We start from the raw sequence: 12,169 nt of genomic DNA, 5'->3' as shown, positions 1-12,169 counted from the left end.
TATGTCTCTTAACGTTGTCTAATCTGTCTTTAGACTCCAAAGGGTTACATATGATTATTTTTTTAATCAAGTGATTGTCACGTATATTCTAGCCAGAGGCTTCCCTTGCAGAATGTGGGAATGTGTGTATTCAAGTAGACTCCACCACATTAATCACCTTGAACAAAGTAAATGTATAAATATGTGATTTACTGGTTTTTCTATTCAAGTCACCTTGCATTGTGTAACAACAGATAATAAAAAAGCAATACATTTTTGTTGGTTTCAAGTGCACAACAGTTGAGGGGAAAGATTTTAAAACTATGCAAAGTACATGCACCCAAAAAGATCTGGGATTAGAATGGAATCCGGTGCAGGTGCCTGATCAGAGTGGCTGAAGACTTTGCTACTTAGCGGTCTGAAAGGGCGTTCTGTTGCACATTACAGTATAGGAAAGGTTTAGAAGTCGCCCCTTAAGTCAAAGTAATCTGTGAGATTTGATGCGACAGTAAATCTAACTAGAGGTTTTACTGTGTGGTTGTACTCAGACTGTGACCGTGACAAACAGAACATTGAAGAACCAGCAGGGAACACGAGCGGCGCTTAACATGCCTCCATAAATCTGCATCGGTGTTAAACTAACGACCTTGTGTGATCATAGCATCGCTGTAAATCTGAGAAGCAACTGAGGCGACACTTACAGTATGTAAACCTTTACAAGGGGAAACGCCCGAACTTCAAAAAGCTCCCGTGATGATGGGCGGCCTGAGCCCTCCGCAAACTGACACCCACAATATTTGCCCCACATGTGGAGCAGAGACCAAGGTCCTGAATTCTTCTCAGACAGAGGAAAGTAAAGAACGATGCAAATGGTCCCTATAAACAAAAAGTACATAAAGACATAAGCATACCTAGCATTTCTTCCCTCCTTTGGACTTCCTTTCTTTTGTTTGGTCTGTTCTTGCTTGCTGTTCTTCCACATTCCCTCTTTCGTATTTATCCTTTTCTCTTTATTTTCCTTGCTTTTTGTTTAGTTTCCTTTCTTTTGTTCCCTCCGCAGCATCTATACACAACCTGAGAAAGCTTTTTGTTATTTGTTCTTTCTTTCCTTCCTGCTTTCTTTTTCTTTCTGCACGAGTTTATTTGTTCATTTCTTTCTCCCTTATCTCTTTTATTCAACAATGACTTTTTATGTTTCGGTCCTTTTACCTTATCTAAAATTCCTCTTCATTCTTCCTTTCCTTCCTTGTTCATTCCTATGTAAAAAATACACGGAGCAACAGGATTTTTACTTGAATATTAACTTGAAATAATACAGAATATCCCCTTTTCCCCTGTCCTTTCACAGCAGTAAAAGCTGTGAGTACTTGTTCCACAGGTGTATGGCTATTTAGGAGTCCTCTGAGGGTTTCTCGCCCAGACGTTCTTCATCATTAAGCCTGACCTCTGCGAGCATGCAACTGCGATCAAGCCAAGCGTGAGTCAGCGTGAGTCACATAAGTCTGCGCTTCTATCAGCTCTGGATCTGTGAACAGTTTAATTTGTAACATAAAGATGTACCTCAACTCAAAACAAACAGGCGGTTTCATCTTTCAAGTCCCAACACTTGAAGTGAAAAAAATGAAGCTTTGTCACTGTTGCTTCAGCTGATAACACTTTGGCCCATAAAACAGGTTTCTGGAGGTATTTACAGATGAAGGGACATCAAGGCATCGATTAAAGCTGCGATCGCTTTGTAGTTCAACTCATTTGTGCGTTATTTGGTGAAACACGTGTGCTGTCATGTTTCATGTTCTGCACTTTGAAGCACTGATTCTCTTTAACTTATCATAGTTTTTGGCCCTTTGTTATCTCCAGCATCAAATAACAGATCTTAGTTTGGGCATATTAATGTTATGTTTATTCTTATCTACAAAGAAATCCTGTGTAATATCCGTTAATTCATTTCCAGTATCCAGAAGATGTTTTCTCTCTGCTCGACCTTTGACTTTATAGAGTCGGCCACTCAGAAAATCCCTTAGAAATGAACAAGGTTTGACGTTAGACGTTAAGATGTTTACAGTTTGGCTTTGGGCTTTTTGGACTATAAACACATTTGACTTGTAGGGATTTGCTGTTGCTGGGACTCTGGAATAACACAACCATGTCTAGACATTTGCTGTTACCCAGGGAGGATGACCTGAGACCAAAGCAGCACATGATATTCTCTCATTGCTCAGTACTGAAAAAATGTCTATCCAGATCTTGTCAGAATATAAACAAGACAGCAGAGGCAAAAAATATTTCCTGTAAAGAGCTCCTAACTCCAAGCAAACACAGGCCCTTCAATACATCATCTGCCAGTAAGCGGAGCAGCTCCAACTGTATGATGCATCCAATCAACACGTGCACCGCAGACCACACCGCTCACCCTCATCCACATCAAACAATACCAGAGAGTCACAATTACACAACGTCTACGCTACCATATTTCAAGAGAGGGATCTGTACGAAGGAGATGAGTCATTAGATCGTTCATCCGCTTCCACCTGGCTCCAATTATCCAACAAGGCCTCACCAGCATGAGGATTGTTGCTATTGGATAAAAATCGAACAATACACTCAAAAGCAGGAAAAGAAATTCCCCTCCTATATGTGAGAAGGTTTTAGTCTCCAGTTCAAGTGAGAATTTGCATTGATTTGAGATTTGAGGAGGTCAAATTTGAGAAGGTGGTCAAGAACAACAAGACCAGACAGGACCGGGAAATGATATGCACCACCTTAAATGTGCCAAAAGTGGCAAGAGGTCAAAAGGTCGCCTTCTTTGTCTTCTGCTTTGAATACCATCCCAAGATTCAGGAGATCAACCCTGGTTTCTCTATTGGGGATGTTGCTAAGAAGCTGCTGCCCTCACACACAGAGCGCCAAAGACAAATGGAAAGATTTTAGAAATGATGGGCACAGTTATAAACTGAAGGCACAGATTGGAGCTAAATCCTCATACATTATATGACAGAAAAACAGACTGTGCTTATTAAATTCGTTACAGTCGCTCCACCCGATCAAATGGAAAATGTTCGATGTCCTGTAACATTTTAAACACATTTCCTCAAATTCAACCTGACATGTATACAGTATATATATAACGGCTTTGGAAACTTTAGGATCTCCATGCGAATGTAAAATCCAGTTCAGTGGGTTCAAAGCCAGCCGTAAAACTAGAAGTGATATTTCCTGTGTTTCCAGCTGGAGAGTTGCTTTGCAAAATTAAATATTCATGCATATTCCACAGATCAGGAAGTTTTCTTGTTATGCCAATGGTCGTTTTTGACTGTAAGTGTACTTTTTTCAAGTGTTTTGCAGAATCGTGTCCCTTTTTTGATTCTAGTGCAGAGATCAGATGTTGTTTGAAGTGGTGACAAAAGACTGGGGACAATGAGAAATGTCTCTGGTTAGTTACTCCATTATTCAAATGGGGAGAATATATTATAACCACGTGCTCTTTATTATTCCGAGCCTCGCTGACAATCTGTCATCGCCCCTCTGATGTGAACAGAAATAAACTCCTCAACCGTACTCAGGTCTACCAGCAGGTGTCAGGCTTGTTTAAGGAAAAAAGTTCTGGTTTGAAACTTCATCAGGACAAGTTTCCATGACACAAAGGTAACAACGGGAAACTTTTTATAGAGGCGTTCACATGGGGCTGAGCCGAGTGTGAGTCGAGCCTCTCTGGCTGCCTGTTAATGGGATTCAGATGGAGCTGGCTCTCACGCTGCAAACTAATGAGGGAAATATGGAATCAGTGGAGTTTTCACACAGCCATACAAACTTCAGGCTCATTGTATATTAACCTGTCAGTGGCCAGCTCTCCTTTCTTATGTGCACACAGGGGGGCGTCGTGCTGATTCACCTGAATGCAGCTTTACATCGATTTGTTCTGAGCGTGACACAGAAAGTTTTGAACACACATCAACTGTACAAAAATGCTATGCATCGACTGAGATGACTTCTTATTACTTCACAGGACCTTTAAAGTAATATTTCCCCTAATTGCCCCTTATTGCCCTTAACCTTTACAACAGTTCACTTCATAGTATGAGGTCATCCAGTTCATTGAGGATTTACAAAACACCTCTCAAGACTCCTTTTCATTTGGTTGTTTTGGTGGAATAATATTTGTATTCGCTTTTTTCCAAGGGCGGACTGATACGTGGAGATTATATCGTAGAAAGTGCTCACATGTGTCCGCCTGGGGGCCCAGCGACACAAATCTGGAGGTTTTCGGTTTTCGTCAACACCTGTGGTTAGTCTGTGGCTATTCTGACACACACTGACAAAGGTGGTGGGCAGTGTGGCTTAACTTTACCTGGTTGATAGACAAATTTTTAGGACGGTCTTTGGCTCCCAACTGGGGTCCGAACCATAAGAGGAAACTTCTTCTTCTGATATACAACATGCTAACTGTTTGATTGATGAGTAGTGAGCGGAGCAGACGAAGCTCTCACTAAAGAGGTGTTGTAGTTTATTTTCCAAAGTAATCTCCTTCCAACATGACACACTTCTACCAAGTATGCCGGAGGGATTCCAGCTTCATAGAGGTCCAAAAAAAAAGTCCTCCATAGCTGGTTTGACATCATAATCTGTGGTTAAACACATTCCAGCTAGAGCCTTTTCCATGTTTGGGAGAGAGGTGAAAGTGTGTGGGGTCAAATCAGGTGAGTGAGGTGGCTGCCATGATTGTGGAAAGCAGACAGAAAGAAGTCTGTTCCTCTTATACAACTCACAGAGCCTTGGGATCCTGTGGACTCACAGAACTCCACACCAGTGTCTCCAAAAAAAAATAGACCTTTATTAATGATGTTTTGAGGTTTAATAATGTATGTAGATGTATTTTATGTATGTAACTTGATTTATTTACATTTGAAATGTACCAATCAACCCAAGTATGCTGCTCCAGGATCAATTCTGCCTTCTTTTGTGCCTGTTAAGTCCTTTTTGCAGCACTTAAATGGTTTAACGTGTGAAGCTGGTTCTAACCTTTCTCTTGAATGTTCCATAAAAAAAAAGTCTTCACACTCTTTTGTAAAAACCACAGGAGATTAAACAAACTCAAATTTCAATAAATTCGCTCATTCTCAGAGTAAAGCTTCCCTGACAGACTGTGACCTTTTGAAGGTTGTTTCAGTCGCTCCCTTTTCAGTTCTTTGTTGCTATTTACAGAATCTGAAAAATGATGGGAAGAAATGACGCGGTGCAAAGAGTTTGTTTCTAAGTCGTAAAAAAAAGCAAAACAAAGAAAAAGCTTTAAAATGTCTTAATTATCTTATATGAATCTCATTTTCATGCCTCAAATTCCCTTTAATTAAACCCTTAAATTGAGCCAGGTTCAAAATGAGCTTATAGTAAACAAGCCTTTTCTGTAAGTGTTTCCTGAATAGAAAACAATTAAGAAGATGTAACATTGATTCATTTTTATTGCTCTTTAGGGAGAATTGTGCAGTAATAGGGGCCCATGTTGATGTTCTCTACTTTTATTTACAACCTACTTTGCAGTTTCAATGTCAATTAAACCAAACTGCAGCGAAAAGCTCCATTAAGTGGCCCCTGGAGGTGACGAGGTCAAAGCACGGCTACACCGCAACTGTGATGAGGTCATGCATGAGGTTGTCATAGCTTTAGGTTCAGAAGAGACCAGAATCTCACCGCAAAATATCCTTTTTCGTTATTATTCATATTTATGTCAAATAATAGGAATGTATCTCAGACTAACTCATCTTCATGCAACTTAAAGCGGAGGAGTTCAATCATTCTCCCCTCCATCCATCTCCTCCAGCCTACGCCCCCTGCTTTCTTTACCTCTGATGTCACCGTTCCTTTCTTCCATTTCTGACCACCGAACCATAATGCCAACTAAACACCAGCGCCGAATCCAGCTGACAGCAATGAGGCCGATCTGGTGTGTGTGTGTGTGTGCGCCCAGGTTTTGGCATCATTAGAAGCTGAATCATGACCTCACACAGCCCAGTGTGGCTTTCTGCTTTCAGTGGTCGGTTCCAACTCTGAACTCTAGCAGCCAAGCAGCAACTCTCCACAGTCCTCTGTGGTGTCAACTCTCAAACGTGGATCATAAGAAGTCTTCTTAAACTGTCTTCCTGGGGATCGAATCAGCCGTGGATCAGATAGCACTCAGAGACGTCTCAGGACGCCATCACACCTACAGTTTGTTTTCTTTGGTTTGTAGCAAAGTGGGAAAGTTCACTTTTGTCAGGTTTTTATGTTTGGGTCGTTTCGGTTCACACTGACCGCTTACGAGAGAACCGGGGCTTGTAAACGAATGTCACCACGACTCCGAAACAGCTAATTATTATTATTTACTAGCACAGATTTTGGTGATGTGCAATCCTGCCAGTTTAGACATTTCGGTGGCAGCAGGAGAAGTCAAAGCTGTCTCCTTCCCTGCTATAATTTATAGTTTTGCGGTTGAAGAAATAGCTTAATACTTGCATCAGCACTTTTTGCTCTTCACACTGGAGATATTTTTTCTGGACCTTTCTTATGTTTGGAGAGCTGTGAAAACTTCATTCGAACTTGGGTGTGTTGTACAGTAGTGGCCTGTGTTCCACATGAAAACAATGGACTGAGGTTCCTGCATCCCAAAGAGTCCAACACTGTCAAAGTGTCCAAACTAGACATGCATCCAGAAAAGACCAACCTATTGGTCCAGAACCGTCCTAAAAGCTTTGTGCTGATTGGTTCTTACTTTCATGTCTCCTCCTACATAGAGAGAGCGTGAGTCAGCGGAGGGGGACCAGTGTGTTCTTGGCAAATCAAAACATTTTCAAAATAGAAATATGAATAATATCTCTTCTTTTATGAAGGAAGCATTTGTTCCGATGATGTTAAAGGAGTAATTTCAGAGCTTGTCAGTATTTTCTGCTTGTTTTTTACACTTATAACTTATAAATACATCACAGCAAAGCTCACTATTGTTGACGACCCCTTAACAATAAGATTCCATGTGTTGAATTACAAAATGATCATTATAAATGATAATACAGGTGAAGACCCACACGTTTTTCAATAATCAAACATTAGATTGTTGTATTTTTATATCAATAACTTTCTACAGGAGTCACATTTTCACCCTATAAACAATGCATCTGTGCTCCAAATGCCTAAATTGGTACCAAATCTGAGCAATGTAGGCTAATGGGAAGCTACATTAGATATTGTTCTAATACAGTGTGGTGAGAGTTTTTGGTCTGGTATTTCTGCCTTGAATTCTCTCAGAGGTTGATGGAGGAAACAGAGACATTGTTGATTCGGATGGCAGTAAAATCAGCCTCAACCACCTGTAAGTGGAGCAGTTACCTCATGTCCCCCACATAATTCATTTACTGACCCAACAGGGCTCAAATCTGAGCTCATGGTCAGAGAAAATGTTTTTCATGGGCTCAGTGTTGATATAATTATAAAGGCTGTTTCAGGTTACATCACGCTTGTAAGTTGTCTATGTTAATACAACATGTAGTTTTAATGAAACGATATGTTTGGTCAAAGATTGGTTCCAGTCACGGCCGTAATTCCCATACAGCACAATGAACTGAGCTTTTGTGATTTTTATGGCAGCGATCGAGGAACTAAAGAGCTAAAAGTTCTTACACGCAAACCAATTTGTAACGAGGACAGACACCACATTTTTTTATATGAGACAAAAGAAAAACATGGCCGACCCTTGCCCTCATTGCCTCATTCTATAAACATAGCAAATTGAGCTATTAGGTAGATGGCTTTTGCCTCTTTATGCATTTAACATTTATGATGTTGGAGTGACTTTCACTCCTGGTGTTGTTCGTAAAGATGCTCTTTCATGTTTCCTCACAACATTTCATCACAGAGCTCAGTTAATCTAAGTAGCAGAAGAGATGGGAGTTTGTTTACGCAACACGTTCTTCAAGATCTCATCCAAAGGAAAGTTTGGAGAAAGAAAGCTCTAAGATGGAGAACACATAAACATCAGAGACGTGATGAAATCAGACATGGGCTCGCAAAGTAACAGCTGGATGGACACTGACTAGTGATTAAAACACAGTTACTGCATTACGATCACATTAAGTTACATAGTACGACAAGAATGAAGATCAATTTTGACCTTAGGCCACAGCAGTTGGTCCATAAGTGTCTTGTGCTAAAAATTATAAGCCACTTCTCCTCAAATAGGTTCAGGAAATTATCTTTCCCCCCCCCCCCCACAAACCTCTCAATGTGTTTCATTCATGTTCACATAAGTAAGAATGAAACTAATTCACAAACAACATATTGATGCCTGACTCAAGTCTCAATGTCCTTACAACTCCAGCATTCCTCTTTATGGCACAACACACAGATTTGAATAGTGGATTATAGTGGTTATTAAGTGAAACAAAACAGATGTTCTGTCATAGTTTTGTTCACTTTGGTCAAAATGATGATTATGATCAGGATTTTGATATTCTCCCATCCACATTTCTGACCAATGAGCAGAGAAAATATCCTCACATGGCTCTTTGTTGCTACCGGGAAGTCATTAAAGTGATACAAATCTAGAAAACCTTTCCGGAAACCTCAGATGGAAAGGCCTTTAGTTTAGCCAGAGACCAGAAGCTGTATCACCACAAACCAGCGTGAGTGGAAGCTGGACGGTACGGACGGAGCGCCAGTCCAGCAGTCAGCACTCTGTTCCGTTAAGAGGAAGTAATGGAAAGTCTGCCTGGTCGTCCTCCCTGCGTTAATCTAGCTTACTCATAATAACGCAGTCTGGAGTTCCACTCACAATCACTATTGTCTGTTTCCACTACACAAACCCCCCCACACACACATACACAGACAACAAGCCTATAAATGCTACACAATGCTTTTCCACTGATTGTTCTCCAGTCAGTTTGCTCTTTCTAGATGATACCATTCCCGTCAATGAAAACCAAATGACTCATTGAACTTTCCTCAAACAGTTTTACCCACATTTTAAGGATGACAGTCTCTCTGATGTCACCACAGTGTGCATTACAGTAAATAGTGGAGGCTTAACCCTCTGAGTCACAGTTTTCAGTAACAGCTAAGTCTTATTCTCTTATGCATGACTCTTCAGGCAGAATATAAATAACATATTTACAAAACCAGAAATATGTACACCACAAAGTGCCACAAATTCTAATTATGACGTAATATATTCAAGTCTGAACATCAAGTAGAAACAAAGCTGAGAACTCCACAAGAAAGGTTGCAGATTAAACATTTTAGGAGTTGAATAAATGTCAAAGTCGCAGACAGACAGACAGACATCATTTGTACAAAGAATATAAAACTCCATAATCCCATAATATGTATAGACGACCACAAATGGACGCCCAGGCTTGCATAACTGTGCCTAGGGACAAGCTACTGAATTTAACTTGAACAAACTTGGAAACTTAAACGTCTGAAAGTAAAGCTGCTACAGTAGAAAATAAACAACTGAGTGCTTGATTGATAATGAGATGCAGCTGCCACTGTTGGCACACTCAAACAAAATGCTAAAGTCACACTCCTATCACACATTGACATACACAAACCCACTCATCTCTGCATTGCATTGCTCTGCACTACCCATTGTGACTACAGTACAGCCTACAACATTAAGCCTTAACAACCTTGAAACCTGCTGCAGATGGTTCTTTATTAACTCAACCGAGTTTGTGTTTTGACTCATGCCTGTTGGTCTTTTTCTTTGCTTATTCTTCAGTAGGATTATTAAAAGTGTTCTGAACTGATCCACTAAACCTGGTGCCACAGCGGGACAATGCCCAGTAAACAACCCATTCAATTCAATCCAGATCTAGAGGAGACGAACCAGGAATTTTAAATATGCATCAAGATAGCATTTGTCTATAGTTTCTTGAAAAGTAATAACACCAATGCATTGAAAACAATCCGGCAAATTTAGTCCATGGCCGAATGTCAGTAAGCGTAATTCAGACGATGTGTGTAAAGATCTAGATCCAGGACAGTTGCCGGCTGACTGCTGCAATGAGTGCTTTTCTAGTCTCAACACAAGTCTTGTCAACGTTAGCATTATTTCGTAATGCAATTTTCAGAGTTAGTGGCCAGACAGATTTATTGAATGCAAGAAATTTAATTTTCATATTAAGTTTTATAGATTCGATGCTCCGATATCATAGCTCTGTACTTTGCCAAACTGTCAGTTCTCAGATGTTTCAGTGTCCCTAAATGCACCACCAAGTGGTCCTCACACAATGGGCCTCTTTCTTCAACTGTGCGTATAAGCGGGTATCTTTTTATCCCCCGTGTAAGAACAAATTTGCAACATTTCTGGGATTCATTAACATGTTTGTCCTGGAAAAAGTTCATGGGTAGGCATGAAATTCATTCGAGGTCAGGAACACAAGAAAACAAATCAGCGGTGGCCATTGTTTAAGTTATAAGTTGTATAGTAACAAAATGTAATTTATCTGGTAGATAGTGGTATGGAATAAGAGCGTTAATACATTTCTAACCCTTTTCCTCAGGTTAGATTATTCAGCATTGTTCAAACTAAACAAAGAGGGCTAAGAGAAAGACTTTATGATATTATTGAGAGGATTTCAGTGTACGTACTTAGCCGGGAGTCGTGTTCGCAGTATATTTAAGCTGTTTTTGATCTGTGACTACACCTTGAATTACAACTCTTATGATGTTTGCTTAGTTGAAAATAAGAATATACATTTTAGTGACACAATTGGTGAACAATGATGGAATGAGATGATGACACTTCTGTCTGGGTCAATAAAGGAGACAAGTCTATTTAGCAGCCACCACCGTCAAAACTGTCCATGAATGTACAAACAGCAGATCCTTTTTACTTGAAAAATAATCAGAACGAGAAAGTGTGTGTGTGAGTGTGTGTTAGCAGTAGCACTGTAGCGATGATGTAAGCAGGAAGCTGAGCAGTGATTTATGAATGGAGCCAAAAAGGAGAGAGAGGACCATTAATAACAAGATCGAAGATTTTGAGAATGAAAAAACACATCTGAGAGACGAAGAGCAGAGGGTGCAGCTGATGATTTCCTGTTGCTGTTCATTGTTCACATTCACTAAAGGAACAATGACGGGCAAGCCCCCATACATCTTTCTTCTTTTCCCTTTTTCTTTCTGTTACAGTACAAGTACAAGAGAGAGAAATGACCAACTTAGAATGCTTTGAATACAAGCAAGATCAAATTACGAAACTACAAAATGAAAACGCTTACTGTCTATAACTTCAGTATCATTCTACAAGAAACAACGTAATCTGATAATGCTTAGAAATGATTCAAAATCTTATACATGAAGGTGTAACCGGACAGAAACTGCCAAAAATCTAGAAGTATAGAAAGAACCTTCATCTTTCCATAATATATAACCAAAGCCTTGAATCTGAATGAGTAGCTGATAGAACAATGGAGGCAGTGGCTCAGTGGGTAGAGCTTCCGCTTGGGAACGGGGGGGTTGCCGGTTCGAGCCCCTGCTGAGGCGCCCCTGAGCAAGGCACCGAACCCTCAATTGCTCCCCCCTCTGCGAAGGGTGGTAATGTAATATAAGTCGCTTTGGATAAAAGCGTCTGCCAAATGATCGTAATGTAGAACAACTTGTCAGCAAAAATCTATTCTACTTTCCTTTGCTGCTTTTTAGTTGTTGTACCTTTAACACTGCCTCATAATAACACTGCACCAATCAGCATCAAGGACCAATCAATACCAGTTGTAGTTCCAGTCCTACTAGAAGTATCTGTTGAGGTGTGAAAATTATGAAAAATGTTATTGTTTTTGAAAGTTTAGTGGGACGCTCTTATGTGGTCCCATGTATTTTTTGAGAATTCCGAGGTTATGACTAAAAAAATAACAAATCCTTTTTCACCAAACCTCCTTTAATTCTTCCTCATATCTGATGCAGGATACACAGAGGAACTCACCCCTGTTAAACAGAAAAAAGGCACAAATTACATCAGATCCTGTGCATCAGTAAAAGGCAGAACTGTGTTTATGACATTACTTCAGGACAAATTATCTCTCCTATTCGTCAAAACCTTAAGCGAGTGCCAGACAACGGAAACTGCTGGAGAGCCGAAGTTTACGCCAAATTCCTATTAGCGGAAGAGCTCACATTTATATTCAGCCTGAGCTCAGCATGGGTTCATGTGTAGTCAGCTGCCATACAC

Source organism: Genypterus blacodes, unplaced genomic scaffold, assembly GCF_046128005.1.
Source record: "Genypterus blacodes isolate CSIRO-AG114 ecotype Tasmania unplaced genomic scaffold, CSIRO-AGI_Gbla_v1 ptg000064l_1, whole genome shotgun sequence".
Lineage (NCBI taxonomy): Eukaryota > Metazoa > Chordata > Actinopteri > Ophidiiformes > Ophidiidae > Genypterus > Genypterus blacodes.
This window is presented reverse-complemented; position numbering follows the sequence as displayed.